General features: G+C 35.5%; 1 non-coding gene across 1 annotated transcript; it reads left to right on the top strand.

Annotated features, from left to right (window-relative positions):
- The first annotated feature begins 1,792 nt into the window (after nt 1-1,792).
- Nucleotides 1,793-1,899, top strand: LOC133827758 (small nucleolar RNA R71). The gene has a single exon (XR_009890410.1). It is a non-coding gene; the product is annotated as a small nucleolar RNA R71 (small nucleolar RNA).
- The last annotated feature ends 6,721 nt before the right edge of the window (nt 1,900-8,620 follow it).

The following is an 8,620-nucleotide window of genomic DNA, read 5'->3' as shown; positions in this document are numbered from 1 at the left end:
ATTCCAAAACATGGTTCTTCTAGCCTGTGAGTGTTTGATGATTTCAGGGTTGATTACAGACTCATCGGGCTCAGAACTTTCTGAAATTTGGAAGAGGTGATTAAAATGATTAGATGTGTATTTCGATTCGACCTCTTCCGAAATAAGTGTATCGATCAGATAGGATTGGAAACACTCATCGTTGTCAGGTGGTTGTTTGCCGATGTGGAAAACATTCACTTCTAGAGTCATGTTCCCGAAAGAGATTTTCATGAGACCATTCCTACAGTTAATGAGTGCATTAGCTGTTGCGAGGAAAGTTCTACCAAGAATGATGGGAATTTTGGACTCTATACTCACTTCAGATTGAGTGTCCAAGATGAGAAAATCAACAGGGTAATAGAATTTTTCAATTTGAATCAGAACGTCTTCTACTATTCCCCGAGGTTTCTTAACTGATCGATGAGCCAGTTGTAGCACCACAGATGTGGGCTTGAGTTCTCCTAGACCTAATTGCAAGTATATTGAATATGGCATGATATTTACACTTGCTCCTAAGTATAGAAGTGCTTGACCAAATTCATGTTCCCCAATTTGACATGAGATGGTGGGACAACCAGGATCTTTGTACTTAGGCAGTGTTTTGCAGTCAATTACCACGCTAGCTTGTTCTGCCAAGAATGCAGTTTTCTTGACATGGTGCTTTCTTTTAACGGTGCATAAATCCTTGATAACCTTGGCATAAGCCGACACTTGTTTGATCACATGCAACAATGGCAAGTTGATCTTCACTTGTGTTAAAAGGTCTAGGATTTCACCATGATTTTCCAGTACCTTTCCAGTGGATTTCAAAGCTTGAGGAAAGGGTGCCTTTACTGGAATGCTTATTGGCACATCATCATCTGGAGTGGGCATTGACGTACTCGTTGTCTTAGTTAACGGTGAAACCGTACTTTGACCACTTCGAGTAGTGATGGCATTAACCTCTTTGAAATTTGTATCTGCAGAGGAGGAGGTTTGTGCCATGTGTTTCCCTTTTTGATGGATTAGAGGTTGAGCGGGGAGTCTCCCATGCTCTTGAATCGCCAAAGTAGTGTTTAGCTTTGTCATTTGGATTTTCATGTCCTTCATTTCCTCTACCATTTGTGTGAAACAAGATTTGAGCTCTTGAGTTGAGGCTATCTGAGTTTGCGCAAGCATTTGCAAAGTATTCTCAAGAGAATTACTTGAGTGCATGTTATTTTGAGGAGCGTTGTATGATTTAGGTGGTTGTTGCTGCTCAGGCCTCCATTGGCTTCCAGATGCTTGGTTCGAATCCTTCCAGCTGAAATTTGGATGGTTGAGCCAACCAGAATTGTAAGTGTTTGAGAAAGGGTTATAAGGCTTCTTGTAATCCCCTAAAGCATTGCAATGTTCCTCATTTCCTCCTCTTAGCTCACCAAGAGTTGGGCACTCTTGCGGTTGATGTTCCGTCCCTCCACAGATGAAGCATGGATCTCGTGTCTCGACCTTTGCAGCCATGTGGATTCCTCTACCTTCTTGAGATTTGAAAGCCTCAAATTTTTGTCTCAATGATTCAATTTGGCTTTTGACATTGTCATCTTCCCTTAAGTGGTAGATTCCAGTTGATCGTGGCTTGTCCATAGGACTCGATCCATTCCATGTGTAGGAATTTTCAGCAAGATCGTTGAGGTACTGGAAAGCTTCATCGGGATCTTTTTGAAGGAATTCGCCATTGCACATCATTTGTATGAATTTTCTTTGTCCGGTTGTGAGACCGTCATAGAAATAGCTGATTAGATGCCAACTTTCGTATCCATGATGTGGGCATTGATTTATCAAATCTCTAAACCTCTCCCAGACCTGATGGAAAGTTTCATGGTCTTTCTGGATGAAGGTAGAGATTTGCCTCTTAAGGCTGCTAGTCTTATGGGGCGGGAAATATTTGGGAAAGAATGCTTTTGTCATTTCGTCCCATGTTCCGATAGATCTAGGCCTTAAGGAATACAACCAACTTTTTGCTTTGTCTTTGAGTGAGAAAGGAAAGAATTTCAATCTCACAATGTTAGTGACATCAGCTCGGTTGTTGAATGTAGCCACCACCTCTTCGAATTCCCCTATATGCACGTACAGACTCTCATTTTCCAACCCATGGAAGGTTGGTAAGAGGTTAATCATGCCGGGTTTGAAATCGAAATTTGGCATATTGTTGGGATACATTATGCATGAAGGTGTGGCTATACGCGTAGGATGTAAATAATCCTGTAGCGTTCTTGGTTGGACTTCATCTTGATGAGCCATCGTGGGTGGTTCAGGAAGTCTCGGTGAATTGGGAGTGTTTGAACGAATGGAAGAAAACGACGAACTAGGAGAATTTTCTAAAGTTTCTACTTGTTGTCTCACAAATCTCCCTAGTGTGTCTCTGTTTCGTGGCATAAATATATATATATTTTTATTTTGTAAGTATTATAAGCGCAAATGTGTAATAATGTAATAATTATACACCAAAAATGTTCCCATGCCAATTCGAAAGGCTGCCAAGGTACCACTTTAGGCCCAAGAGCTTTTCTAGAACTCCCCGAGGTTCTTAGAAAAGATTGGAGGGTAACGCTAACACAGGCCTTATTTAAGAACCAATTTTTCTAAGACAGAACAAGTTTGGTTTTTACTAATTTCCAAAATTACACAAATGTTCTCAATACTTTGTTTGATTCTTTTTTTAAAATTTTATGATTTAAAATTTTATGCCTTTTTTTTTTCTTTCAGAAAAAACCTATATCTAGGAAATAAAATTCTAAAAATAAAATAAAAAAATGAATAAATAAACAATAAATAAATAAAAAAATTACTAAGGAAAAATAAAATAAAAGAGAAATTTAAAATTATACTACTTTTGTTTTTAAATAGAGAAAAAAAAATTAATTTACTAGGCAAACCTTTAATTGTAGAATTACCTCCCCGGCAACGGCGCCAAAAATTGATTTCGCCCAATAACTCTTAAGCGGTCGCAGTAGTAATCGGGCTATCCACAAAGAGGTAAAATACAAAATTAAAAGAAATATTAGTAAATTAAAAATAATAAACTTTGGAAAAATGTAAATTTGAAAAACAATATAAACATTAAATGAATAAAATCGAGGAATTAGAATCATAAAGAAAGTATGGAAGGCATAAGTTTCATTCATGCAAACATATATATATTTTAATAAAATTGATTCATTCTACTCAACTATAATTCTACACCATTAATTATAGTTGGAAAATATATAAAATAAAGCTCACCTTAAAATATATTCTTTAATTAAATTATACTAACTTCTAATTTTAAAAACCTATCATATTATATACTTTAGAGCAACAAAATACCAATGGCAGAATGCAGTAAAAAGCATATAATATAACAAATATTCTAAATTAAATTAAAAACCTAAATTACATAAGAAGAGCATGACTAGACTTATGTAAAAGATAATAATAAATTTAGAATAAAAATTAGAAGAAAATAAATTTAATTGTAACAAATATATAGAAATGAAGAACAAAATAAAGAATCAATATATTAAAATTATAATGTTAAACATGAACTCCACTCTAGCCTTTCCACAAGAGAATTTAGCCTAAAATAGGCATTGTTTTCACTCACAAAAATGTAAAAGAAAAAAAGGAAAAATAAGTGTTTTTCTCTCCAATACTCTCTACTCTCACTTCACAATCTGATGAAATTTTACCCCTTTTGGTACTCTATTTATAGTGTAAATAGGACTCAAAAACGTGTAAAACCGTGTACAAAATAGTGGGAAAGTGGCATAAAAAAACTGGTGGAAGTGGGGAAAATGTGTTGAGCCGTGGGAGACAGGGACTGATTGTGGCAGGCGGCTGGTTGGGTGCATGGGGAGCATGTGCTCACGATGAGGGACAGGTGGCGTGCTCGGGTTGGATGTTGGGCTGGAGGCGTCAGTCGGCAGCGTGTCAGACGGTGGCAGGTGCGGCAGCGTCAGCGGCTCGGCTTGGCTCGGCGGCGTGCGGCTCGGCGGCTTCGTCAGGCGCTGGCTCGGATGGACGAATGAGGAGCTTCCATTTGGAAGCGTGGAGAACAGCCATAGGCTGGGTTTGGGCTCCATTTTGGGCTTGATTTTGGGCCTATTTCTCATTCAAAAATACCATTTTCTTCATGATTTCTTCAATTTTAATTCTTTCTTTCTCCTTTCTTTTTCTTTGTGTCAAAAATATATTTTATTTCCTAAAAATTAAACACAAATTAAATTAAAATTAATATTTTCAAATATAAAGTATATGACAATGAATTCGTGAAAATATTAATTAAAACTTAATTAATTTTACACTTTAAGATTAATAAAATGATATTTTTGAGCACTAATCACTCGGGGATACTTGGCAACTCCCGAATTGGCTTCTGGGGTCAATTATGTTATTAGACATTATTTTCCACTTTTGTTTTGGTCTGGATTATTTGTGGGGTTTCATGTTCAGTTTCTGATGAAGGGGAGGCAATGCTACCACGACGCTTAGGCGTTCTTGAAATTGTTTGGTTAGGGTCCGGATTTATCCGTAGCCATAAGTGTGGTAAGCTATGTATTGTGAGGACAATGACTATGTCATTGGTTCCTGTTGTTTGTTTTTACTCTATATTGTTAAATTGACTTACTAAGCATTTTTGCTTACCTAGTTGCTCATGTTGTAGGTAAGGTCAAGGAAGCTTACACAGTGAGAGACAGAGTTTGCTTGCGAAAGTGTACATGTGACCCGACCTATGGGAGTTTGCACTTTCAAAATGAGTCTTTTGATTATGTTTAAACTACGTTAGGTTTATCACAATACTGTTTAAGCCTTCATGTAAATATTTTTAGTTTGAGCACACATTACTGTAAAAGTTTTTTTATCCAGATTCTTTAGACCTTTTAAATGTTATGAATGACTTTTATTCTGCAAAACTATTGTTAGCATTTTTCGGGTCGTTACAAAATCACTAACTTCATGCAGAATTTTCCACGCCTGCAAGGACGGCGTTGTCCTAGTAAGGGCTTTACTCAATTCTAAAGTAATGTTGTGCCTTCCTCGATTATGTTGGTGTTGTGGATTTTTAACAACGCAAGTGCACGCTATCACAACAAGTACTAAAGAGTAAGTACAGTATCGATCTCACAGAGAATTTATCACTAAAGATGTGTCAAGTACTAAAATTATTTCTCCTTGCTTTTATGCAAATAATAATGAAATAAAAAATTAAAGAAAATTAAGATAGACAATTCAAAGATAGAAATTAACCAAATTTTAGAGAAACCTAGGATTACAATTTTCCCTCAACATTTCTTTTAAACATAATTATTCTCACTTAGTTCCATCCATCAATGCAAATTATCAACCAAGAACCATAATTATTTACAAGCATCTCCCAATGTTCAGGCAAAGACATTTTATTTGATCAACTGCCTATATTCCTATGATAATCAAATTTAAAAAAAAAAAACTTGTTTTCCTAAATATTAGCATGATGGTGTGACATGTGAATGAGGCACATGAACAACACGTGACTGACTATTAATGAAAGACTGGTCGACCAACGACCAAAATGTCATGAAAGAAATTAAGCTACTCGATAGGCGCACGAATATGCTGAGCAGCAGGAAAAGAAGGTATACCAAAAGCATACGACTAGAGTTGCTCATGGGACCGAAACAAACGCACAGAGATGGTTATAAGTTAGATATTCAAGAGATATTTAACTATTTTAAATGTAAATATCATTATTTATGTTATTATTTTCTTACGCTTGTAACGTCAATTGAACATGGCCCATAGGACGATATGTACATCCATGAGCCTATAAATAGGACTCATATGATTCGTTTATTGGACATGCAAGAATTGGTATTCACAGAGAAATAGTGAGTTTATATACAAAATTCGTCCATCCTTGAGACTTGTGAAACTCAGTGAACCCTTATTCGCTGATCGTAGGTTTTTGGGACATTATCTCAATAAAATCACTAAGTGGACGTAGGTCATTACCAATCTTTGGGGCCGAACCACTATAACTTCCTGGTGTCATTTACATTCTTACATTAAGCTCTACAATCTTTATCATTTTTTGTGACTCCATGTCATTGGCCAAATCAAGGGTCAACAAAACTCACTAAGCACATGTTCTCAAACATGCCACATAGGTATATTCCTATCCTATGTGAAACTCAAAGATTTCTAAGTGATCATACATCATTCTATTCAACATAACTCCCTTTTCCAAGTTCATTAAAGTTTTTTAATCAATCTAATAAATGATAAAGTAATTAGAAGCATTAAGCATAAAATAAATGAATAATTCAACATTGATTTTAGAATTAAGATAAAATAATTAGTTCAAACTACACATTGAGTTCCAATTGCAACCCTAGAATAAGAAATTAGCTCATCATCACAATTGTGTAAACCATGCAAAATATCATAAACAGCTTCATCATCATGGAGTTTACAAAGAAAAGAAAAATAAAGAGAATATAAGAGATGAAAACTTTTGGTAGAAAACCCCTCTAATCTTCAAAGCTTTGATTCTCCTCTTTCTCCTTCTCACTCTAGGCTTTGTGAATTAGTTTCTTTTTCTAAAAAAGTGTCTGAAGTCATGCTCCTCCCCATCCTTTATAGGCTAGGTCAAAACGTGCAAGAAAAGTAAGAAAGTAAGGTAGATTCCCTTTCACTCTGTGTCGCGATACTAACTCTGGCCGTTGCGACCTTAGCTATTTATTTCACAACTCCCTAAGTATTGCGACACTGAAGATAGCCGTCGAGACACTGAATGATGCTTTTTGCATTAGATTTCTTCTTTCTTCTTCAAATATTCTTGCATCCCTTTGTTTGCTCAAATGAATCTCAAAACTACAACAATAACTTAAATTAAGTAAAATAAACTCCAAAACACTATCAAACAATAAATTATAAGGTACTCAATTATAGTGTAAGCACACGATATCAAATACCCCCAAACTTAATGGATTGCTAGTCCCGAGCAAAAAAAACTAAAGACAAACAAAATAGCTATCAATAAACATGCCTCAAAGATTGCATAATGTATATGGTTCAAGATCAAACAAATGCTAAAAAGTGAGAATACTGCTTCACAAACTTTCCTGACAATCCTGATGAAATCCTAAAGTGTGTGTGCATAACCATTCATACCAAGTTACTTTCACTACCTGAATATGATTTTAAAGACATGTAATCAGATAAGGTCTCTATAATATGAATATTGTTTCATTTTCATAATCATTATATATATATATATTGTTTTCCCTAAAAAACTGACGTGATGATGTGGCAAGGATTCTGAACATGTGGCAACCAAATGACATCATAATTTCTTGAGGAGGCTAGGCGACCCTCGATTAGTAGACAGAGAATTGCAGGAAGATTCATCATACAACTAGTCAAGACTTAGTCAAAGCTCCACTCAATAGGTTACTACCAAGCTGATCGATACACACTCAACCGAGGCTGGTCGAATGCTGCGGGAAAAATACTAGAATATTGTTAGAACAGAGATATTTACAAGATATTTCTTATTTCAAATGTAAAATGTATTATTTACGCATTATTTTATTATTTCTTGTTACGCAAGTTATGCAAGGCCCATGACCCATCTGTGTAAATTCCTAAGCGTATAAATAGAGGCCTATAAAATCTAGACAAAAAGCTAGATGTTTTGTTATTTTTATACACCAATTCTTGTACTCTCTCAAGCTTAGGAAACTCAGTTGACACAAGCTCATCTGATCGTAGGTTTGGGATATTCACTATAATAATAAAAGTATAAGTGGACGTAGGTCATTACCAATATCTGGGGCTGAACCACTATACATTCTTTGTGTCGTCTTCATATTCTTAAGTTTAGTTCTCATTTTCATATCGTTTATTTGACTCTGTGTCGTTGGCCAAATTGTTGGTCAAAATTTTGGTGCTTTCATTGAGAGTTGAACTCAAGAACATCAAAAACCAGTTTCTAATCACCAATCATGCCTCCTAAGAAGAATCAAGGCCAACAGTTGTGTAACGCCCTACTAATCCAGGACTGTTACACTGTGTGTTTAAAATAGTGCTTAACTCATTAAGCGAGTCATTTGAACTTAAAAGTGTTATTTAAATTTAAATTAAGGATTAGGTACTAAATTTTTTGGTCAAAAGGTATAAAATTTTCATTAAAACTTTAAATGTTTACAAGGGATCCCTAAAAGGTTTATCAAAATATAATTACATTTAGGGTGAACAAAATAGTTGACATAAGTGATAAAATTTAACTTTTATACTCAAAAGCCCACAAAATATTCCAACCATGGTGGCCGAGCAGGCCGAACATGTAATTGCCGCTCTAAAGCCCTCAAAGTCATGGCTGATTGACTTTCCCCTTGCCCTTACCTGCACCATAGAGCACCCATGAGCCAATGATCAACAAGAAAATCCCACAAGACATAATAATAATCACATTCAATACAAACAACAATTAGCAGGCTTTGCAGTTTATACACATATTCTTTCCAAACATATAAACCATTAACACATTTCACAGCTTATAAACATGCTTAATTCAAACACATAAATCATCTCTTGGTCGTGCCGAGCGGCCTTGCCGAGC

The sequence above is a fragment of the Humulus lupulus genome, chromosome 3 (assembly GCF_963169125.1).
Source record: "Humulus lupulus chromosome 3, drHumLupu1.1, whole genome shotgun sequence".
Lineage (NCBI taxonomy): Eukaryota > Viridiplantae > Streptophyta > Magnoliopsida > Rosales > Cannabaceae > Humulus > Humulus lupulus.
The sequence above is the reverse complement of the archived record's forward strand: the minus strand, read 5'-3'. Positions and strand labels throughout refer to the sequence as shown.